General features: G+C 46.4%; 1 protein-coding gene across 2 annotated transcripts in view; it reads right to left on the bottom strand.

Moving 5' to 3' along the window:
• The window catches only part of GRB10 (growth factor receptor bound protein 10), a 201,913-nt gene extending 188,741 nt beyond the window's left edge, over positions 1-13,172 (bottom strand). The window contains exons 1-2 of one of the 2 annotated variants that reach the window (XM_019483873.2): positions 13,017-13,172; positions 10,384-10,441 (exon numbers count right to left, since the gene is read on the bottom strand). The gene's annotated coding sequence lies outside the window, so the exon portion shown is untranslated. The remainder of the gene's footprint in view (positions 1-10,383; positions 10,442-13,016) is intronic. The other variant, XM_006270561.4, reaches the window with a different exon arrangement.
• Between the last annotated feature and the right edge of the window lie 12,014 nt (positions 13,173-25,186).

The raw sequence follows: 25,186 nt of genomic DNA, 5'->3' as shown, positions 1-25,186 counted from the left end.
GCGTCCAGATGAGCGTAGATAAGTAAAGCAAAGTCTACCCAACTATAGACTGAGCTTGTAAAACAACTGCACATGGTCAAAAATTGCTCACTAGTTGATGCTCACACAGCCAGAGAATAGAATAAGTCCCTGAAGAGCTACATGGCTAATCATTTCTTATAATCAAGATTCTGAGAAGCTCAAAGCCTTGACTGCTTGTCTTCATAAGTCTGCCTTTCCTTTGTTTTAGCTAGTATTGATCCAACAGGTTATGTCAGTGTAATTCTAACATTTATTAAGTGACATGCAACTGTGACTAGCATTGCTCATAATCAGTAGGGAGGGCAACTGAAGTAAACAGATCATCAAAAGCTATTCACGATCATTGTGTACTCAAGCACTGTAATCTAAGCAGGAAAGATGGAAGGGCTGATGATGACTACCTTAAAAGAAAAGTGTTCTTCGGTCTCTGAAAGACTACAAGAGCTTATGGAAGGGTCAAGACAGATGTATCAAACAATTGGTAGTCTAAATTTTTGCCAACTGAAGCAAGAGAACTCTCTCATATGCTTTTATGTGGTTCTCTCAGATATAAAGTATAGCATTATGTCATCAAACAGCACTCTATCCTCTTTCAAACAACTCTAGAGCAACCAACCTCTGTGTGTCTTACAGAGGCAGTTTGACAATGAACTCATTTCCATTTCAACCTGGCCAGGGGTTCAAGTGCAAGTGTTTCAGTACCATAAATTGTTGAAGAATATTAGTCTTGATAAGGGTTTTTTTCTACATGAATGCTGATAGTGTTTTAATAACCTGCTGTGACTTGTAATAATATATAAAATAACATACAGTAGAACCTGGACCATTTGCTTGCAGGTGGTTTGCAACCCACAGTCTGCAGCTGGTTTCTCAATGAAGGACCATGGGGCTACACACTTTCTAGGATGTTCTGATCTTTAGCTAATTTTAGAATTATGGCAGGGGAGACAAAGTCTATGTAAGACTTTCTCCCCCCACATACCCCAATCCCAAATTATGTTAATGTTTTGTGAAAACTAATGCACAGGACTAAGTTAAGTGTTCACTTAACCCAAGGCTGCCTATACATGTGCTTGGCAGCAGGGGAGGGACATTTTAATTAGAGCGGTTCCCGGACAGACGCTCCAATTAAAACGGCTCACTATCACGTGCATTTCAAAATGTCCGTGGGATGCTTTATCTAAAGCTTATTTGACGAGGTTTAGATAAAATGCCCCCTCAGCCATATTGAAATGTGCAGGGGCTTAATACACATGATGGTGAAGCAACCCGGGAGCGTTGTAATTAGAACACAGTCTGCTCCAACGTGTTCTAATTAGAACATGAACAAGTGCAACTATAGGCACCCTGTGCGTGGCAGTGCACTTGCAGTGCCTGCCACTTCATGGGCTGAGTCAAGCAACCAGCAGGTGCTTGACTGCAGCAGCTGTTTTAGAACCCGTGGCTGCCCATACAAACACAGCAGTTTGCTGCGTGCAGCCAGGCAGAAACATCACCTGGCTGAAAGGCTGTATGAAACATCTCGCAGGTAAGAGCAGGATGCTCTTGGTCCTGGGCATGACCTAAAGCTGCATGCTGCCAGGGAAGGGTGGCCTGGTGGGGCTCCTAGCAGGATGGGAGCCCCCAGGAAGTGCCTGGCCCCCAGGAAGTGACAGGTTAGTTACCTCCCCGGTGAAAGGTGAGGAGGGGCACTTTAACTCCAGCCCCCATCTCCGGGAGGGTTTTGGAGGCAGCTGTGGGAGTAGTGGGGCCAGGCATGGCAATCAGAGTGCCACCTGAGCCCAGCAGGGATGCAAGATCCTGGAGGCCCCAGAGGGGGCAGTGTGAGGAGTGTAATGTGGCTCCACACAGAGTAGGGCTGAATGAGGATTAGGCCTGAAGGGCAGTCCCAGGGGTGCATTGAGTAGGGCCAAACTGGGAGTAAGCCTGAAGGGCAGTGCAAGGGCCAGCCCTGTGAATAGTTGATCATGAAGATGAGAAGACCCCAGTGTGGGGCATGGTGTAGAGGGCCTAGAGGGGGCATGGTAGAAACCCCATGGGTAGGGAAGAGGCCAAGGCATAGTTGTGGATGCGTGAGACTGTAGTTGGGCCAGAGGCTGAGTAAGGGGCTCAGCCAGAGAGTTAGGGGCAAGTCCTGACCCCGGTAAGTCCCCTGCTGCAAGAAGGCCACATGTGGGTCAAAAGTAAGACCTACAGTTTGAGCACAAAGACCTGCTGATCCAAGGATGGAGTGAGGGTCACTGTGAGACCCTGGAACACCAGTCGTGGTGTAAGTTATGTTTACATTGTGTGGATGCCATCTACCAAGCATGGGCTGCGGTGTAGGGGAGGTTGGAGCCGCAAATAGTGCCACCTGGCAGTGGGACGTGTAATGGGCAGTCTCTCGCATTTTACCACCTGTTTTGAGAACATCAAAGTCACGGCAGGAGACACTGCCTCATAGACAGGTGGGTGGGCCTGCATGAGACCCGGCCCCAAGAGTTGACCCTTGTCACTGTTTTTGTCAGGCTGGAGAATGACCAGAGATAACGCTGCCAACATTTATTTTGAGCCCAATTTTAGGTAAGATGCCTAAAGTTAAGAACAAAAACCTGTCGTTAGACACCTAAACACCGTTTTAGAAATCCAACTGCCTGTGCATTTAAGCTCTTATTCAGGAGCTGTTGTGCCTAATGGGACCCTGCCAGATTTTAATGCAACTAATTAACTTGTGCTATTCTGTAAAACTGTCAGCTCAGAAGCAGCATTATAACAGCTCCAAGGGCTCCAAACCAGGATAAAAACCTAGCCATGCACCCATACATGATCAATCACTTCCATAACCGGTACCACCCATTTTCCCTCATTCCTCAAAAGGGGGGAAGGGGGGGTGGGAAATAGGCAATTTTCTTGTAACCCATAATTATAAGCAAGACCAATTGGTCCAAATTAAACCAGATTAATGAGGCATCACATTCTGCAATAATACTCTCCTATGTACTACAATCAAAGCAGATGTACCACCTTGTAAAGCCCTGTAAAAACAATTACCTGTACCATAACCCCATTGTGTTCACAAGTTTCATCATGCTGCCAGGTTATGCAAGTTTCATCTCTGCTCAATGCCTTGGCAAAAGCAAGCCAATTCCTGTATTGGTAACAAGGATTTCACAGCTGTTTCTAACCAGAACTCAGAACATGAGAGTTCTCTTCCTGTAACATTCAGTCCCATTCCACTAAACCTTTAAGGATGTAAAGCTAGATCAATTGATTCTGCTTAATTGGGCAGACAAACTCCAGAGTGCAAGCCACAAGTAGCATTTCGTCTACAATCTTATTTCCAAAACTGGTCTTTCAGCCACCAACAAACTCTTGTGAAGCTTTCCAACAAAGAAAAGTAATGCCTCATTTAAGCCTTTTTAACTGCCAAATGCTATTTATGGCAATTCGGCTTTCAGTACCCTTACCTAGAAGGACATAATAACAATGATTCATTGCAAGTCTAATATAATCCTTACTGTTCAGCAGAAATCTATTAACTTTAGAATCCAGGTAGGGTCACTGTAGAAAAAAAAGTCTCTCACTCAGAATCATCAGTTGAAGAAAGTTCAATCAGAAGGCCAAGAAAAAGAAACAGTAACATTCAGAGCTGAAGACTTATAAGGACTCAACTTTTGAGATTTGCATGTGTCCAGTTCATGATCCATGATGTAAAAGTCAAGTACCTTTAGTGCAAGAGAAAAAGCTCCAGTAGTTCCAGCTAGATGTCTATTCAGAGATTCCCCTCTTGCTAAAAGTGATTATATAAAATAGGTTCAAGACAGACACTCCAACAAGAACAATGTGCAATTGCAGGTGTCCTGTAATTGGGCAGTTGACGCTCAGTCAGTTTCACTGCAGAAAGAATCCTTCTACTGGGATGTCTGTTCAATGCTGCTACTACTCAGATTAGGTCAACTAAGTGAAAAAATGTCAGAGCCAGAAGTGTGTGGAGGAAGGGGCAGCAAAATCTGACCCACTGAGATGTGTCTTGTTGACACTGCTATGCACTCTGCATACAGGGTACTTCTAGTTTGGAAAGAGACAGGAAAGAAGCCTGCAGTACAATGCTGTTAGCAACAGGTTTATTAACAAAACAGTTATTGGCAACACAGAACCTTGACCCAAAAGGAACAGGGGAACTACCACTTAGTGCAAAGATAAGAGTGGCAGAGAACAACTGGTACTTCCAGCTGCTTCTAGCAGTTCCATTACTGATTTGCAGGGCACTAGCTACTGAATGGACTAAAAGAGCCAGCTAAAGCCTGACTCTCCATAACAGACATGGAGGAACCCTGCCAGCAAAGTGGAGGGTCCTGACACACTAGATGAGCTTGGAGCCTGAATGACTTCAAAGATATGATGGCAGAACTGGAGTTCTGCCAGCAAATCTTTGTAGCTTAGACCAAGTCTAAAAGACCAATGGTTCCCACAAGCACAGCATAAGCTTCTGAAATGCTGGCTTTAATTTTTCTGGGGTTAATGATTTAATAAGAAGGAAGCATTAATTTCTCAGTTTAAAGAAGCTGGAGTTTTACCAGCAAGTGAGACCAAAGCATCAACATCGGTCATCCTTCCATTTCTGCCTCCTCAGTTTCAATGAGAAATGATGGATAATTTTGGAACATGAACCTTTGAGCCCAGTAGTTTGGCCAAAGTTAGCTTCTGAACACTGGAAGAACGAAAGCAGGAAGGCCTTGAATTTTTAATCCTTTCCTCCGACAGCTAAAATGTAGAAGTTCCTAGTTTCTGAAACACAGGAGGGTAAATACTATGTGCCTCAAGAAAAGGATAAATGAAAGATGTTTACCTCCTCCATCTGGTGAAGATATTAGAAAACAAGAATCAACACAGATCTGAAGCACCAGTTGTCTGAAAGCCATTAGAGAGGGCAAACCAAACTCTAGCATATATCAGCTGATGTGTTGCCAATAGATCCAGAGAAGTGCTCCTCCCCTTCTATTCAGCATTGGTGAGGCCGCAGCTGGAGTACTGTGCCCAGTTCTGGGTGCCACACATCAGGAAGGATGTGGATAAGCTCGAAAGGGTACAGAGATGGACTACCCATATGATTAGGAGCCTGGAGAATAGGTCCTATAAAGAGAGGCTCTGGGAACTGGGTTTGTTCAGTCTGCATAAGAGAAGACTGAGACGTGACTTGACAGCCGCCCTACAAGTATGCTAGAAGTGAACACCAAGATCTAGGAAAGCGACTCTTCAGAAAGGCACCCCTTGGGAGGACAAGAACTAATAGGTGCAAGCCAGTTGAGGAAAATTTTAGGCTAGACAAAAGGAAAAACTTATTTTCTGTAAGGGTATCTGGAACACACTCGCAGGAGAGACAGTGCAGCTGCCATTCCTGGAGTTGTTCAAGAGGAGGCTGGACAAGCACCTCATTGAGCTCATTTGAGCCCATGGCGGGGGACCAGACTTGAAGTTCTTACAGGTCCCTTTTGGTCCTTCTATTCTATGATTCTAAGGTATTCCAACAAGGTGTGATACAGATACTACACGCAATGCAATCCAATTGCTACTTCCTGATCAAGAACTCACTTGAAATGTATTTCGGCAGAACGCTAGGTTTTCGGTAGCCATGTTTGCCTAAGGACATAGGCAGGCAAGGTTCTTTGGATAAATGCGATGTCTTTTATGTGGCCAACTGAGTGGTGGGAAGAAATTTCTTAGCTAACTTTCGGGTACAGTCACCCTTCGTCAGGCAGAGGGAGTCTCTGCTGGTCATCAGGCATAGGGAGTCTCTGACTAGCAGAGACTCCCTATGCCTGATGAAGAGTGACTGCGCCCGAAAGCTTGCTAAGAACTTTTTTCCAACTACTTAGTTGGTCTCATAAAAGATATCACATCTACCCAAAGAACTTTGCCTGCCTTTTGGCAGAATATCATCTTAGTTCTCTCTCTCAGGCACATGCTAGATTTAGGCAAGAGTTTTAAGTTCTATATTACAAGTACAGGCAGTATTTAAAGGTTAAGTAGTCAAAGCTACTTCGCAACTAAGGAAGGATTTGTTGGGCTTTTTTTAGTTTGTTTTGTTTTTGCATAACTGCTGACCACTTACTGTGTGCTGTGAAAGAGAAAATTATTGTTCTTCATTATTGCACCCGAAGCACTGCAGCTACTGGATGCAAGTAAATCTGACTACTGTTTAAAAAAAATGCAGAAAAAAAAGAAAAGGGGGGGGGGGGGGAGGCAGAAAAAAACAAAACAAACAAATCAACCCTGATCACTGACGTACTAAGAAGCTCCTTGACCTCTTAAAACCCTCACCTCCATTGTGAAGGAATTGTCTAGGACCAAGAGATTTTCCCCATTACTGTATATTTTCCCACCCTGGTGAGGTACTAAAGAGTGATAATCCAAGGGAATGTAGTGCCATTCACTCCTACTGATGAGCTAGAGCTCTCAACAGCTACAAGCTCATGTATTTGTAAACAGATATTATATACTACCCATATTCATATCAATTTGTTGGCAGTCTTTTCTACTCACAATCTCTGAAAACTTTGATCAGTCTACACTCTGAACAGGCCAAAATAAGGAAAACACACAAACTTGTGCTTTGTAACAGTTTCTTCCTCACCTGCTAGCAATCTGGGCATCAGGCTCCCTTTGTTCAGATAGGATGGCACAGCATTTCCTCTGCAGCATGTTCAATACAGCCTGCATGCCAGAAAATTCCAATTTCCTATTCTTGTCCTGTTGAGAACTAGTAGGAATTGGCACCGATTTAAGTTGGGACAAGTCAGATGCTGGTTTACCAGTGGTTTAACTAAACATATGGTTTACAATTACCTCATTCATTATGACCTGCTGCAACAGAGTTGTCTTTTTGGAACTTGCTTGTGTTCACACTGGCTTTGGTCTCTGAACAAAGCTGAAAGATTTACTCCAAGAAATCCAATGAAGAATACATTAGCCCCTTACTCGAACACTAAAGCTGCCATAATTTGAGACATTAGCCAATACTCAGTTACTCACTACACCGGTTTTCTTAGGGTTGTTGCAGCACCCATTTAGTCATCTAGTTCACATACAACCCTAATATGCAGAAGTATAAACAGGCCTTTTAATCCTACCTAAATTTGTATAGAAGAGGTATAGTTGCATTTAATGTTAATACTAAGAAAGAAGCACCAAAGTCTGTTTTAAACCCCTTCCCCGCTCCCTCCACAACACCTCACCCCATGCCAGGTTAGATACCTCTATAAACGTGGCTTTGCACATCCTGCATCCCCTAGATACAAATAGCCGGATAGTTACAAAACTTTCCCAAGAAGCAACTCTGGCACACTGGCTTCCTCACTCTGTGGCAACTACATGTTTGAGGGTCCCAGTGAGGAAGTATGCTTGTCTTGCATGGTGTGTAGTTAGAGACAGAGAAAGTCATGGGTTCAGGTCCTTGTCCCAAATGCTACTTATGCATTTTCTCCAACAATTTCTGAAAAAAGCAATGCATATGCAGTCCTTGAAACAGAACCCAAGCCTCTGTCCTTTCAGGGATGGCTATTATCACGGAGTTGGAGGCATTCTTGCCTACCCTGTAGCCCAGCTTCCAACAGGACTTGAAGTGCTTAAAGCACTCCACTAGTAAAAACCAGGTCAGCTGGTTTTTCATTAGTCCACAGATGCCATTTTAAACTAAAACACAGCTTTCCATTTGCTCCCTACAAATGAAGGGAACACAGCTTTCCACATAGGGAAGTTCATTTGATAAATAAGCACCTGGTTATGTAACTGTCAGACTACAAGCTGCCTAATCTACAGAGGTGAGCTTCACCATTGTTGCATACCACCCTGACCCACTCAGCGATTCAGGATCTGGCAACTTTTCTAGATTGGATGAATTCTTTTGGCCTTACAAGGGTTTGAGGAATCTCTTTCGTTTCACCTTGTCAATACCAGGGTATATTTTCTGCTATCAGCATACAAGTTTCTCCATCTGGTGCAGTCAGTCAGAAAAACCAGGAGACCCATGTTGGGGACAAGCTATATTTGAGGCCAGCATTTGGGGGTGTCACTGCCATATTGCTGGCTTCTGGTGATTCACCAGGTCCAAGACCTTGTGTTTGGGAGGCTGGCAGTCCTGTACACTTCAGCAAGGTTTTGGGGTTCTTGTCATCCATGAGTCTTCGTGGTCAAATAAGGATCAATGGTCTCTCCTGTCACTGAGAAGCTGGAGGATCTCCAATCAATGTCTTAATTAGACTGTCTGCCTGAGCGTCGGTTGGGTTGTGCTGTCTTCAGTCTTGATACACAGCCTAAGGCAGATATGGACAATTATTTGGGCCCAAGGGCCACATAGGCAGTTTTGATGAGCTGTCCTGGGCTGATGACCGAATTCTTTAGGGACATAATGAAAGGACTTTAATGTCCTCTCCTCCTCCCCCAAGAACTCACCAGAACTCGTTCTGGGGCTGTCTTCAGGCAGAGAGCAGTGTTCAGGTGTGGGAGAAGCTGGAATCACATGCCCCTGCCCTCTGGGTGGGGAGGTGTACGTGCATGCGTGAGTGCGGAGGGGGGGCTGCCTGGACACTAGGTCCCACGAGTCTGCTGTGGGTGAAGGGGTGGGGTGGGGTGGGGGGGCCTCGTACAGCAGAGCTTGCCCAGGCAGTGCACTCCGCACTGCCCCCACAGTGCTCTGCATGGGGCTGAGCTCCGCTCGCTCACACTGGGGCAGCCTGCACCACACTCCCACCAGTGCCCACAGCCCAGCCAAGTGCTGCTCTGTGCCCCCTGCCTCCAGTGGCAACTCCTGCTCCTGGTCTTGCCCCTGCAGCACTGTGCCAAGTCATGTTGCTCCAGGCAAGCAGCTTCAACCAGGATCCTGCCCCTTCAGCCAGCCTCCTGCAAGGTGGCTGGGCACTGGGGCAGTAGCCCAGCTGAAGCTGCTCACCTGCCCGCCTGCCTACCCAGAACAGCATGATGTGGTGCAGCACAGCAGGGACAGGAGAAACTTCTGACCGGCTGTTCCTGGTGCAGCTCTGCACCACCCAACTCCAACAGCAGCTCTTTCTCCTACTCCTGCCACACCACTCCTGGCAGGCATGTGGGGCTCCAGATCCCAGATGCCTTCCACCAGAAGGCAGCCATGAGCTGAAGCTGGAGCCCCATGTGGTGGGGCAGGAGCCATCTGGCTGAAACTGCTTGCCCAGAGTGGCGTTGCACAGTACATCACTAAGTAGCACAGCAGGGGCAAGATCAAATCCAGAAGCCACCACTGGAGGCAGAGAGTGCAGAACAGTACTCAGCTACACCAAAAACAGCCCCTCCAGAAGCTCCACGCAGGTTGGGACCTGGCCCAATGGGAGCCCAGTGCAGTGTGCCCTAACGCAACTGGGCAGAGCATGGCCCCATGCAGGGTGACTGGATGCCGTGGGCTGGATCCAGTCACCTGGCAGGCCGGATCTGGCATTCAGGCCATATTTGGCCACCCCTGGGCTAAGGGACCAGATTTAGATTGTGACCAGCTACTTGAATTGAACCAGGAATAGTCTGTCTCAGTGAACAACTGAGCTTTTGGATTTTCACAGACTTGTTGATGAGCATGTTAAAGTCTCTCAGGATGAAACTTTAACTACAACACTGATGGCACTAACCTGTAAAGGAGCATGCAATCTGTTAGACCCGAATCATTTCTGCTCTCATATGAATTAAGCTTGAATTTTCGTGCTCAAGGCACCTCCCTTGCATTGACTGTTTGATGAAAAGATGAAGGCACCGCTGTCTGGCTTCTTATCCTACCTTGTCCTGCAATGAAGTAGTTATCCTGGAGGAACAAGTTGAGCTAGTAGAGAGTTCCCAGTTTCATCCAACAAGGTCTGACAATGCAGACTATGTTAGATGCTTCAGCACTGGTGTGGTCAAAGATTGTCTGCTGGCTGGCCTTGCCTTGTCCCACAAGGATAAGTCATGTCACTTTGTGCGGCCTGCTTCTAGTCGGCATGTAGGCAATAGAATCCAATTTCCTTTGTATACTTTACATTTCCTTAGCAACATTACCTTTACATTTCCTTTCCTCCTGATTTGAACTCTGAGTTAATTGTGTGAGTGAAGGAACAGATGTCCAAATCTACAGAGGCCAGGAGAAAGGCAGATAAATTGGATCTGGTTTGGAGTATGTCGAGGTCTGGGAGCAGGTAGATTTGCAAGCCTAGTGGGATAGAAGCAATGGAAACAGAACAAACACTGAACAACCACCAGCAACAACAACAGGTAGAATGAAGCACGGGCCAATGGCATCAGGCATCCATTTACCTGAAATAATGTTGCCATGACACCCATGTTGCTCTTATCTGGCTCTGGAGAAAGAGAAAGGAAAGCAGCACTTACTTGTCACATCTGAGTTAGAGCCGGAAAGTAGCTTCTGAGCCAGCAACTAGTGGCAAGGCTGAAAGAAAAGAACTGAGACTGATACCTCTGTTATAGGTTTCTTTGGTTGCTTCATTCCTAGAAAGGATGAAACTGATCCAAAAGGGGAGGAGTCACAGCCCCACCCTCACCTGTCACAAAACCTCATTAATGATGTGCAGAGGTGAAAGTGACTAGGAGCTGCTCTCAGACCAATTCCTGGGATGATGCCCACAGGTATAACCAGATATGGGGCATGGGCCTTCAGTTAGCATACATAGAAAAGAAGCTCTTTAGAGAAGACCTTATAATTGAAAGCCATGCATCCTTAGTAATAAACTAAATCAGATAGTCAAAATGGAGGTGCGAAAAGTTCACTACTGCAACACGACCACATCCCATGAGACTACATTCAAACAGTTTTTGTAAGATTTGCTCAGCACGCTTTCAAGCAAACACTTTTAAAGTGAAGAAATCTAGCCTTACTACAGAAGTTTCTCCCCCTAGAGCTCTTACTCTGTCGCACACGTTTTACGTAGGGAACCCAAACAACTAAATTAATCCAGGGTGCTAAAAGGAATGTTCATGTAATGCCTTAAAAACATGTGTGTCATTCTCTTATGGCTGACAATGAGTTTTCTTATTGTACCTCTTTGCTTGGTTCTCAAAGCCAGACTGTGGTATTTAGACATAAGCCAGTGGGGTACACACCAGCTGGCACCAGCCTCCAGTAGGACACTGCTAACTGGGTTTCATCAGAAACACAGGCTAGCACAGTCATATGCCCCCAACCCTCTCACCCCATCCTACAACAGCTCCTGGAAGAAATGGTATTTGACAGTTATACAACTTCTCTGCCACCCGGGACTCCCCAGGCTGGAGGGATCCCATAGCTAGTTGGATCCAGCTACTTTTAGACACTGGGCTGCAATACAGGAAGAAACCCAGTGTCTATAAGAAACTACAATGACATCAGCCAGGTTCTGTGAGCAGAACCAAAAACAGATGCGCTTTGCAATTAGGGAAAGCTTTCTGGACTAGAAGACAAAACACCATTGAAAGAGTGTCACAACTGGATTAGAGGATGAAAGCCAGATACATGGAGCAAGACAGGAGAGAATATTTGGATTATCAAAACCAAGGAAAACCACAGAAGTACCATAAGATCTAACACCCAGCCAGAGCAAACAGAAGCTACCTCTAAGAGCAAATAAGAGTGCAAATGAAGTACAGTACAAAAAAAAGTGTGTGTATGGGAGGGAAAATCACTGAAGGCAGGTGTACAAGTCTGCCTTTCTATCAATTCATAGTTCAGAACAGACACCACCAAGTGTTGCTTTCCAAGCTTTGTTTACCCTACACTGTGCAGCATTTTAAAAAGACAAATCGATATTTTTAGGGTTTTTTTTTAGCAAAGCAAGCTTCAGAATCAAAAGTTCGATGTATTGGTTAGAATAGAAATGCACACCTTGAGACCAAAGGATGAGAAAGAGAAAAATACGCTTCTTAAATAGCTGCATCTCTTCTCATCAGACCTTCTAGGTAAGGAGCACCGTAACTGCAGAACATGCTTAATATCTTTTCTCTTGCCTTTGCAGAGGAGGAGCCAACAGGAGTATCATTTCCACCATTCAGCCTTTGGCATTTGAGGCACACCAGTCAGGTTTTCTAAGCACCGTACACTTTTTTTTTTAAACCCGTCCTCATAACTCACTCCTTTTAATCCTGGGATTAGCCCTGCTGCCCTTCTCTGTACCTTTTCCAGTGCCGTAAATAAGGCAGGTCCATGCATGGAAGAAGAAATTAAGTTAGAGCTTTCGTGGTGGACCAAGGCAGCTTTTTGTAGCCGGAGCAGTTAAATAAAACAGCAACAAAGAATTAAAACATCCACCCCTGTAGGAAGCAGCAACCTTTCCAACCCATCATCCGAATGCAACTGAAGGAAAGAGGGAGAGACGTACCCAAACTTTGCCTTCCGTCCCACCCCTCTCCTTCAAGGAGACAAAACGGGCAGCGAGAAGCCCGCTTAGAGCTGCTCAGTAAGCCTGGACCCATGCTGCTCTGACATGCCAGCGCCATATGCTCCCGGTTCAACAAATCCAAACATTTCTTCCCTTTCCCCCCCTCTTCACGCACAGAGAGCACCGCTTCAGAGCCGCCTGCTGAATCAGCACTTGCCACCCCGCTTTAAATACAGACTTCTGCCCAGCTTCAAAAGAAAAGCGTTGGGAGGCTGGGATGGGTCGGATCCTGCCTCGGGCAGCCTAACTTCGCCGGGTCCCTTCAGCCCCGCTTCTCCAAGGCTCGGGGGGGAGGGGGAGAAAAAAGAAAAGAGGGGGGCGGCAAGGTTAGACAGACGAGCCCTCCCCGCCCGAGCCCGGGGCTGCAGCCCGTTCTCGATGGCAAGCCAGGGAGAGGCCGGGACAGCAGCGCCGAGGGGCAGCCCCAGCGGAGGCGGCTGCGAGCCGCTGTGCCCCCGCGGCGGGGACTGGAGAAGCGGCGGGGCGGGGGCGGGGGCTGGGGCGGCCGCGTCCCGGCGCAGGGGCTGGGGGCCCGCCAAGTTTGCAGCGGGGACGAGGAAGTTGGCGCACCCCGCGGCCACGGCTCAGCCTTACCTGCGCGCCCGGCCCGCCTGGCCGCTCCCCCGCTGCCGCCGCGGCGGGAAGTTGGAGCCCGGGCGGGCGCGGAGCAGCACGAAGGAAACTTGTGCGGCCGCTGCGCACACGAGGCGACGCCGCCGAGCCTGGCCTCTCCCCGCCTCAGCTGACTCCCCGGCTTAGGGTGCATCCCTGCCTCCTCCCACCGCCCGCCCCGGCGCCGCACGCAGCCGCAGCCGCGCCGCCCACGCCCGGCCTCCGCGGGCCGCCTCCGCCCGGGGCTGCCCCTCGCCCGCGGGCCTGTCTGCACCGGACCCCGGCCCGGGGCCGCCGCCAGGAACCATAAAGCCTCCCCGGGCAAGGCGGCGCCTGGGAAACTCCCGGCTCCTTTTCTTGGGACCCGGTCAAAGGCGGGGGAGATCACAGGGTCAGAGTGAGGGAGCCGAGGGGGGACCCCGAGCGCGGCAGCATGGACAGCGCCCCCGGCCGCCAAGGAGCCAGCGGCCCTGCCCAGGGAAATTGCCGAGAAGTGAGCTGGCACCTTTGGGGTTGGGCAGACACATTGGGGGGTGAGCAGGCACGTTACAGGTTGAGGAGACATAGGGGGTGGGCAGACACATTTAGGACTGCGCAGACAAAGGGATGGGCAGACACATTTATGGGGTGAGCAGACACATTTAGGGTTCAGCAGACGGGGTTAGCAGGCACATTTACTGGTGGGCAGACATGGGGTGAGCTGGCACATTACAGGTGGAGCAGACAGAAGTGAGCAGGCACATTTAGGGTTGAGCAGAGAAAGGGTTGGGCAGACACATTTAGGGTTCAGCAGATGTATTTGGAGTGTAAGCAGGCACATTTAGGGTTGAGCAGACACATTTAAAGGCTGAGCAGACATGAGGGTTGGGCAGACACATTTAAGGGTTGAGCAGACAGCGGTGAGTGGGCACATTTAGGGTTGCCAGCTTTCCAGGACTGCCTTGGAGCCTTCAGGAATGAGATGTAAATCTCCAGGAGACTGCTGAGAGTCACCGGGGACATAACTGATAGGATATTAGTTAAAATAATTATTAAAGGTTGAATCCAATTTATGCTGTAGGGTGGTGGGTTTTTAAAATGTAATAGGAACATGCACATGTCTTCCTGCCATAAAGTCTACATGCCCATAACCATAACCCAGAACTGATATATGCTAGCATGTGGGCATGTTGGCATTGTGTGTCGTGGGCACACTGGAGTTCTGGAAACCTCCCAGAATAGATTCAAACAGAGTCAGCAGCCCTGGCAGACAAGGGACAGGAAAGCAGTCCCTGAGAGTATCCCTCAGCCTGTAATGCAGGCCAATACCCACAAGGGAACGCTATAAGCCCCCCTTAAAAAAGGGAGGCCGCTAGGTAGAAAATAACTGATTTCTGGGAACAATTAAAGACAATAGGGCTGGGAGTGAGGTCAGAGGTTTAAAACAAGTGCCCAAAGGGGGCACATGAAGCATAGCACACCGGACAACACCCACTGGCTCTCAGATAAGTCCAAGGAGCTAGCAGACACTGCCCAGTGGTACTCTGCCCAGAGAAAGGATCACACCAGGGACAGGACTTTAACACATCAGGGGATTTCATGGCCCACCAAGGATACTATAAGCTCTCTTTTAGTACTGGGGGCCACTAGTGATGTGTGACTGGTTACTTGGGACAAATCATAATGAAAACAGGGACAGGAGTGGAGGTCAAAGGTTCATAACAAGAGTGCCAAGGGGAGACACCAAGCAAAGCACACTGGACAGCACTCACAGGCCCTCAAATGAGTCCAAGGTGCCAGTGGACACTGCTCAGTGATACTCTGCCTGGAGACAGGATCACATTGGGGATAAGAAAGCAGTCCCACAGTCCTCAGGGTCCTCTTGCCCAGAGCCTCCTTCCTGGTGCAGGCAGAACCCCAGCAGGAGGTTCTGAAGGAGGCCGTGAAGGGGCTTCAGCCTGGTGCACTCCAGGTAGGTGTGCTCCACGGTTTCCCTCTGCTCCACGGTCTCCCTCTGCTCGCAGAAAGGGCAGGTGTCAGGAGCATCCGTAAACCATGCCAGATACATGCCTGTGGCAACAGCTCCGTGTAGGAGCCGCCAGCAGAGGCCCGGAACAGGGGAAAGGCTGGGGCTGCCCTCAAGGCTAGCACCAAGCGTGGTTGTACTGAGAAACCATTCAGGCTATGGGGTATCCAAATGCCTGGGGTTGTTCAGGAAGAAGCAAGGCAGGCTGCAGAAAAAGGGCCTTGCTACATGTTGGACTCTGAGTTACTCAAATGCTGATTGGTTAGTGCTACCTTGAGTTTGGGAGCAATCACACCTTCTAGCTAAAAGCCTCCTCTGATTATTCCCCACCTGCCCAGCTGTGACTTACTGCTGGAGGGCTGGTGAGCAGAGAGCTACAGCTGGGACTTGCTGCTGAGACTTGCAACTTGTCCTGGTGAGCTAGGACACGTTTCTAGCCATGCTCTATATGTGGGGGGATGTGGCTGGGGGGGAGGGAGAAGGAACAGTAGGCTGTTAGCATGGTTGTATCCATGGGGGAGGGCAGGTCATACTCCCCAGGAAGGCAGGAGATGTTAGCTTGGTGCCTGGGCAGTAGAGTTCAGGGGATGGAAAGTTTGTCCACACAGAACAGGAGAGTAAGGAAAGGGACACTGCATCCTGGGGTGCTAGAGGACTGCAACTTGGGCAGTTCACTTGCGGGGCATGGCCACCCATTACTAGTTCATTCAATTTGATTGACATGATGTACCCAGAAATTACACCAAGGAATCTGTACCCTTAAAAACACTCTACCCTGTTGTGGTCTTTCTGAGTTCTTCGCAATAAAAGAATGGCTGTATGTTTCCATAGTCAAAAAGCAAGTGACAGCCGAAATAGCATTTTCTGATGAGTACCTGAAATTTAACATGGGGTGCCTTGGGTCTAAAAAGGTTAAGAACCACTGCTCTAACCTTTAGCAATTGAGATGAGGTAGATAAGTGGTACTCAACCATTTTTAGACTCATGGCACCCCTTGACAGACTCAAGGTCCCCCCTTCTAGGCTCAAGACATCCATCAGAAAATGCGAGCCCTTTGTGTTCACTTGTGTTTGACTATGGAGAAATCCTAGAGAAAATGACAGTGTGTTTCCCTGGGGAGAAGTAGCAGTGGCACACCTTATGCCGCTGCTACTTGTCCCCAGGGAATGCCCATGCCAAGTGTGCTCCGGTGTGTGGCAGGTTACACTGGGTGGGGTAGGGGAGGCTGAGGCCAGCAACTGTGCCTTACCTGGGGTCCTGGGGGCCTCCAGGAGCTGCAGCCACAGTGCTCCTGCAGCAAAGAGCCTGGCCAGCAGCCAGAGCATGGCTCCAGCCAGCCAGGCTCTGGTTTCGGGTGGTGTGCACTGCCATGTGTGCCGCCCCACTTTTTTCTGACATTGGGTTTTTTGATCCGGGAACCCAAGAGTCTCCAGGGGTCAAAAAACCCTCCACGCTGCAAAGTGCAGGGAATGCCTGTATGTGCAGTGTATGGGACAGGTCTGCAGTGTCACTTACCACAAGTCCACACTCATATAGATACGGCCAAAGAGGCCACATCAGGTCAGAATGGTTTTACCACTATGGATTCCTATTTGAATTTCTGGGTTTATCTTGTGAATTGTGTGTGCACACTTAATAGTGCTAACATTGAGTGGCACCCTGCAACACCCTTGAAAGGATCTCAAGGCACCCAGGCTGTCACAGCACCCTGGTGGAGAATCACTGAGCTAGACAGTACAAAAGCAGATATTTTAGGTAGGCAGCATCTAGTTCTGACTGCTGCCAGAGACAGGATTCAGAACCAAGTGAATTCTTGGTCTGATCAAATGCAGCTGTTGGTTTCTTCCTAACAAGGGTGGGGACAGGGTCATAGCATGATATTGGAGAGACCTGGCCAATACAGCTACCACTGGATCCTGATGTTCAGACACCTATTTTTGGCCACTTGTATCCACCTAACTCAAAAGGAGCAGCCAGAACCTTTGGGCACTGGGCTTGGAGCACTACAAAAGGAATGTCCTGTCTCATCCTGTGGGCTGAATCTGCAAGAGGGACATGGCCAGCTGTCTAGTCAGCAGGGAGTTTTTATTTGGGGGGGAGGAGGGGGGCGGCAGGGAGAGGAAGTGCAAAATGCTTGCAGGATGATGCATCTTGGGTGTAGTTTGGACGAATGGCAAAAAAAGACAGGCGTTGCTTGGGAAGCTAGATGCTGGGTAATGAACGGGGATGGTGGCTAGCAATAGGGGACAGGATAGGAAGTTTCATGAGGAAACACTTCACCAGGAAAGGTGATGTTAACATGTTAGAATTGCAGAGATTTTGTACATATTCTACAATCTTTTGGCAAATTCATGTGTGCATAACAAGTAACCGCATGACCTTTTTTTATCCTAGGCTGCCTGTCATATTTTCAATTTTACTCTCACTTATTCTCAATGCTGCCATAACAACGCAGGGAACACTGCCAGTTTGGTCAGGTGTATAACACAATGTGTCTGAACAAATAATAGTAATGGAACAAATAACAGTAATGGAAACTGCAGGACAGGCTTTCTATATTGTAAAGATTATTAGATTTTCATGCACTCCCCAGGATTCCCACGTAAGCACAATACCTCTAACTTTTCCAGAACACAAGGCATCCTGCATTTCACTCCAGATATCTCTGGGGCTGAGTTGTGAGATTCAAGGAAGAATAAGCAACTCATAAATTGCTATGTACTGCATATTACCTTCCAGAGAACCCAAGGCTGTCTTTCTTCAGGAGACTTTTAAAAAAATATGTACCATTTGTTTCAATCGAATGCATTCTAAAGGTGGGCGGGAGGCATTCTCTTAGCCATACATAGAAGAACCCTCTTATAGTAGGATTGGCTCTATCTATAGAGTAGGACAAATTCCGGTGGAATCAGGGAAAGTCCCAGTGCCCTTTGTTAGAAACAACTCAACTGCTATATTCATGTTAACATTGTTCAACTCTTCACTGAACATATTCTAAAAATATAACTCATTCATTCTATATTTCTTTTATTCTTTCTCCCTTTGCTTTTCCTTTAATCCCGCTGTTCTGTACACTGTTGTCTTTGTACTTCATCCCTTCATCACCCCCGTCCTCCTTCTCCCTGGATGTTGTACTTCTCTCTCCTCCTTCTGTGTTCTCATTCCATTCTCTCTGATGAATCTTTCCTTCATGCCCTTCAAAATGTTTTTTCCAGTTTCTCACACACACATCACCTGCTCCAACATGCACAAGTCACTCTTTAGTGAATTCATTGCGCACTTTCCTCAGACAGTCAGCTTCCCAAGTGTGACCCACTCCTACTCTATGCTCAGTCGTGTCCATTTCATTCACTGTTGACCCTCCTCCCTTTTCACAATACTCACCCCGGTCAGTCATTTTTCAACTTCCCAGTTTAAATTGTCACTCATCCACACCATCAGTCAGTCCTCCTGCCTCTTCACCATTCCCAATTGACCTAGGCATTTTACAGTTCTTGAGTGATGCTGTCCTGTCAAGTGGAGGGTAACAGGGACCACTCCCATTAAGATCCCACATCTGGGTGGAAGTTGCATCTTCATGCCAGCCAAGCAGTCAGGGCCCACAGCCCTTCCCTACTTTGAAGAGTAGGGAAACTGGAGGGCCATGGCTCTTTATTGCTACTCTTCTTCATGATTGCTGAGGCTTTTTAATACTTCAGGTCTTCCCTTTGATTGGGCTAGGATCCAGCCCTTTTGACCGAAGTTGAGGGTTCTACTTGGGAGGCCTTACCTTCCACCTAGCAGAGGACAAAGGCCCCTTAGTTGAGCTTGATGGTATAAATAGACACCTTTCCACACATGGTGTCTTCTTCTTCCATTCTGGAAACGAGCCTCTCCTCAGCAGGCCGTGTTCTGGACAGAAAATGTGGCTCAGAGAGCTACTGTAGCAGCAAAGTAGGCCCTCACAGAAGCAGCTGTAGAAGAAAACAGCTGGGAGATAGTGACTACATCCTCCCAGCTGCTTTCTCTTCTCTAGTGAGGGTGTTGAGAACTGAGTTCCTCATCACTGGACACCCTTGCTGCTGAGGCAAGGGTATATGTTACAAGGACAGGCCAAACCTAAGTGGCCAAACATCAAGATCTGCTAGCTGATGTTAAGTGTTGGTCAGACTTCTTCAGTCTGAAGAGTCTGACTCAGGTTACTGAAGAGGAACAAGACTCTAGAGGGGAACAGCAATAACATCCTGCCAGCCCTGCAGGAAATTGGGATCTTTCCCCAGTTGTCAGAAGACAATGGTGATTTCCTGTCTCCCTATGGTGAGGTTGATGTACTGCTTCTTGCTGACACCTGTCTAAAGTTGTCAGCCCGGACCTTCAAGTACAATCTGAGATTGGGCAGTGTCTCCTCTTACCCTCTTCAAGGCTGTGAGTGGAGAGGTAGCTGCTTCAGCTCCTCCTCCTTCTATTGGAGTACATTGTCTCATGGTATCTGATGCTCCTGCCTCATGTTGTCCAATGAACCAGTAGGCCTATGGTTGCTGTTATTTTATCTCATTCCAAGGTTTATGCAATTGCATTTAGTAGTTACATAGATATCTCACCAGTACACCTTAGTGTCACTTAGTAATATGAATAAATACAGACCTGCCAATTCCTGGGTCACATTTCTAGAAATGTGGGAAGAAAGACAATTCACTTCTCTGTTTCTAAGCTCACAAAGTCTGCTCTCAGTTCAGGCAGACCTACATCTGGAATTCCTAGATTCCAAGCTATCTTCCACCTTACTTGTCCGTAATACATTTTACATGGGTGTAGAGCAAAATAATTTGCAGATATGTTAATACTAAAAATAAACAACACTGTTACAAACAGAGTTACATACAATACAGAACTGACAGAGGTAGTCTGTTGTTCTTTAGTTTTTTCTCAGCAGCCATACCTGGCTCTTAATTCACATTTTTCTCCAATCTTCATGCTTTTCATCACACAATGTAACGCTGCTGACCCATCAGTTTATCATACCAAATAGATACCTAAAATTAATTTTTAAATTATCAAAATGTGAAAACATATTATTTTAAAAGATCAACATGTATATGCACTTTTTGTCATTAATGTTACATTTAACAGACAGTAAAATGACTTGTATTAGAGCCAGGTAGTTGATGGATTCCTCTACAACTGTTTATGACACTGATAAACAACGTCCAGTTGAATAGGTATTAATAGGGTGTCTGTACATATTTTTTTTTTATAGAAAATACCATTTTTGCTAGAAGATGATTCAAGTATTCACTTGTACAATATTTATTTGTCTCCGTGTGGCTCTATGGGAAAAAAACAGTGTGCGTAAGGAATATTTCCTGTACATTCTGGCAAGTATAAATACTAGGAAAGACATGTTTAGTTTCCTAGACTACAGCTGTTTTGTTTGAGACCAGACTATACTGTCATAAAACTGTTTATCAAAAATGGCACCATTAAAATGGTTAAATTTAGCAGTAGCTATACATCCCTGTAAGTGCAGTAAAAGGCAGATTTATGATATAGTTAGATCCTTCTCCCTTAACTAACAAATCTCTGGAAAAGCTGCAGTTATACTACATCATGGAAATAATAGCCAGAATGTAAAATAGCCTTCAGGACAACCCCATATTTCCTTGGAAAATAAACGGTAATTTCCTTCAATGAAAACATGCAAGAATTAAGGGTGACAAAAACATTCTGGCAGAGCATAAGCATTATTTCTATTCAAGGCTAATCAAAGACATGGAGATTCCTAAAATATTTCCATACTAATAAATTTGTCAGGAAAATAACGAGAGAGCTTGGATTTAAGGTGCCTGCCAGACATTCAGGTAAAGGCACAATAGGACTTGATGCACGATCTGCACAATTGCATCTCCTGCCATGCCACAGTTTCCGAGCCATACAGAAGCGTTGGAATGACAATGGCTTGATGTCATGATTTAAGAAGACTCTCTTAGATGTCCAAAGGCTGCGCTTGCACATTTCAAGCAGTGTTGTATTTCCATGTAGGATGTCTGCATTTGATGAAAGATGTCTTCCAAGATAGGCAAAGTGATCCATGTTCTCCAGAAATTCTCTGTTGATTTGAATGGAGGTAGGGTTTGAAGAATAACAAGGCAGCTGGTATTGACGGGAATATCTGCAGAGATTTTCAAAGGAGGAGGAGAACAACTTAAGTGTCAGCTTCATGTCCTCATCCTTAAAATCTGGAACAAGGAAGAAATCCCAGCCAACCTAAGGGAAGCCTTGATTGTTACTGTCTTCAAGATGGGGGACAGAGCTGATTGCGGAAACTACTGAGGAATCTCATTGTTGGCCACTGCTAGGAAAGTCATCGCCCATATCCTTGCCAACTGCCCTCTCCCACTTGTGGCAAAAATTCTTCCAGAATCTCAAAGCAGCTTCAGACCATCTCAAGGAACTGTGGACATGATCTTTACAGCACGTCAAATCGAGGAGAAATGTTGTGAGCAAAATCAATCTCTTTATTTGGCCTTCATTGATCTCTCTAAAGCTTTTGATTCTGTAAACTGTGAAGCCCTATGGAAAATCTTGTCCATAATTGGCTGCCCAAACAAGTTCATTGGTGTTCTAAGACTTCTCCATGACAACATGTCAGCAAGGGTTCTCAGCGATGGGAATCAAACAGAACCATTTGAGATATAAACTTGAGTGATGCAAGATTGCATCATCACTCCAACTTTGTTTTCCATCTTGAACTCCACCATAATGCACCTTGTCAACAGCACGCTCCCACCTGGAATTGAAGTTGTGTATAGGATGGACGGAAGGCTCTTCAACCTCAATCTGAAATGGACCTCCAAACCATTCTTAATGTATTCTCGGAAGTCTATGAGAGTATTGGCCTAACTCTAAACATCAGGAAAATGCAAGTCCTTTACCAACCTGCTCCAAAAGGAGAAACAAACCTCCCCTCCAGTCAAATCAATAGAGAATTGCTAGAGAACATGGATCACCCAACCAGATATGCCTTGGCTGTAGTGGTAAGTACTGAGGTACTCTGGATGCTCCTCCAGGGCCCTGGGTAGCCCCTGCTACCACTGCTAGATGGCATCTAGCCCTTGCACTCTAGTCCAATGGTACTCAAACATGTTAGACTCAAAGCATCCCTCAGAAAATGCCAGCTCTTAGCTTTCACTCATTTTTGGATTAAAGAAAAATAATACAGGCAATTCTCTTTTTCCAAAGAACTCAGAAAGACCACCACCAAGCCACTATGTTTTTTGACACTATGGGTTCCTGTGTAAAATCTCTGGACTAATCTTGTAAACCATGCATTAGTGTTTGCACACCTAACACTCCTAATATTCCATGGCACCCTCACAAGGCACTCAGGGCACCCCCAAGTGCTGTGGCACCATGGTTGAGAATCACTACTCTAACTGTAGAGGGATCCACACTGAACTGGGTTTATATTTGCCTGAAACTGGCCTTGGTCAGAAGGGACAATTATTTTAGCAGTGATTTGAATTATGTCATTGTGGCAAGAAATGAAATATCTGGGGGCTGATTCTGCAGTCCGGAATCTGGAAAAGCTTTGAAACAAGAATTTTCCCTAAAGCCTGTGTACCAGGTCTTAAAAAACAGGATTTAAATGGTAAGCATGTGCCAATGGGGCCTAATTAAGTCTAATTCATTCTTGATGCTTAAAAATGAAAGCACAAGGGCTCAAATTCACCCATCACAGTGAACTCTCAGTTTGGTATATGTGCTTAGAAACATAACAAAGTCTCTGTTCATCACTGAGGTATAACTATGTGACACTTCAAGTTTTGAATTCAGCCATTCTGGAGTTGTGCCTAAGAAAAAGTCAAAACTTTTAAAAAGAGAAAAAATGTTTTTCTTTACTCACCTAATTCAAAACAGATGTTTTCCTCAAACTTTTCCGAGAAATTCATATTTATTCTGAGTCCAAACATAAGGAGTGTTATTCTGTCACTGGCACAGTAGTAACACAGAAGTAACTCCACTGACAGCAGTGGGGTAACATTTCTGAGAGACCAGAATCAAGTCAAAGACATACCAGTCCCAAATGGCATTTTCTCAAGAAAGCAGGAGTTGAATTTCAACTCCACAATTGCAAATGCTGCAATAAAAGATTTCATCTAATGAAAGGGTCAGCACGGTCATATTAACTGATGATCACACCACACAAAAAATGATGATCAGCTTTTAAAATGGTCTGTGAATGACACATGCACACTTTCTGCAAGACATTTCATTCTGAATGAAGAGGAAATCTTCCAACGGATGATAATTGCCAACATTGTGAATGTCAGATGCAGCAAAATAATAATTGTTTTCTGCCTCTTATTATAGCTAATTGCAATAATTAGAAATGTGTTTAAATTAATAAAAGTAGATATTTCCCTATTTTCCATGTTAAAAATGTTTTTGATTATATTGAACATGAGAATAAATCTTTTGTTTTTCTGCCTATCTTCTTTTGTCTTTTTCTTCCATTTTTCCACTGAATGAAGATTGCCAGGGATTTAAATTTGATTTAATTTAATTTCATGCTTTAGGTTTGGCCACTATGTCTTTTTGAAAACTTCCTCGTCTTTTCTGTTACCTCAAGAAGTAAAGTAAAAATTATTTTTTTTTAAAGTCTTCTCTTCATTTTAGGCATATAGTGGTAGAATAGATAAAATGTGGACAGAAGGGCATGGGGAATAAAAGGAAAAACTGAAAACTTTGAACAGTTATTAAATAAATGTTTAATAATTGCATTGTTCTTTGAACAAAATTCTGGTTCATTTTCAAAACTACAGAACAAAAGTGATGGTCGTGCTCAAAACTTTTCACAAATTCTTTATCAGTCAACTAATTCTGTATTTTTTTACCTCATACTACAGAATATTTAGCAAGTATATTACATGTAGAGATTTTGGATTCCTATTTTCAGCTTGTTACTCACAAATTGTTACTCGCTGATAAAAGGAACAAACTTCCCACTTTTGAAGAATGAGGAAGATTTTAAATGGTTTGACATATGTAACCCTGGGCGCGACACTACATGCGCCCTCACCTGAATAATGGGATCCTGGGGTACCCGGTAGCCAGTTGCCCTGCCCAGCCCCCCTGGGAAGCTGCTGCAGTGCCCCGAGCAGAGAGCCTCCCCTTACAATCAAGCACCCTTGCAGACAGTTCTCAAACTATTTACAAGATTTAATTATTTACAACATAACAAATAATCATTAAATAAGCACATGGATATACCGACTAATAAACCCTCAAGAACTGATTTACACAGTCTCTCACTTGCACACGGTGTTCTGGGGATCCCGTGTGCACTGCCCCTGGCGGGGTATCTCAGGGAGCGGGACTGTCTGTGTCCCTGCACGTGATCTGTGGATGCTCCCTGGCGCTGGTGCCCGTGTTCCTGGGGTCTCTGGGCAGCAAGCAGCGGCTCCTCTGCAGTTCCTGTAAGACAGCCTTCCCCTGCCTTTGACCCCCTTCCCTGGTTCTGCTGGGAGCAGTGTCTGGGCTGCAGGCTATAGCAACCCTCCTGCCCCACGCAGCCTCACAACCCTGGCAAATGCAGCCCCTCCCTGGGCTTGGCCTGCCCCTGGGGCCCCTCACCCCTCAGGGAAACTAGGACAGACTCCGGCAGTCCCCACCCCGGCTCTGCTGTGCTCACCCAGCCTCACCAGCTGCAGTCAGGTCTCTCCAGACTTGAGTTCTCCACACCAGCAGTCCCTGCCTGCTCCTGCCTCTGCAGCTTCTCCACTGCTGCTGCTGCAGACCCCTCTCAGGGGCTCTCTGAGGGACCACTGCGCTGAGACTCTGAATCCGGTCTGCAGCCTGTCCCTCAGCCCCCTCTCTCTCTTGTTCCCCCCCCGTGGGAAAAACTGCTCCCCCTTTTATCCAAGCCTCTCAGCCAATCCCAGCTCGGGGCCCTTCGGGCTTTCCCTAACGGCTCTCTTTCAAACTGTGCTGGGGTTACATCACCCCTCCCACTTCCAACAGGGCTGCTCCTAAACAGCTTCACTTGCCCTCAGAGCCTACAGCGTCCCCTCGGGGACAAACTCTGTCTCTGCCAGGCAGCCCTTCCCATTCTGTTCAGGTGGGTCCATTTTTTAAAGGCTGCTACACATATATTTCCAAAAACTGTGGA

Source organism: Alligator mississippiensis, chromosome 5 (assembly GCF_030867095.1).
Source record: "Alligator mississippiensis isolate rAllMis1 chromosome 5, rAllMis1, whole genome shotgun sequence".
Classification (NCBI taxonomy): Eukaryota; Metazoa; Chordata; order Crocodylia; family Alligatoridae; genus Alligator; species Alligator mississippiensis.
Note: the sequence above shows the minus strand (reverse complement) of the source record. Positions and strands in the feature narration are given on the sequence as shown.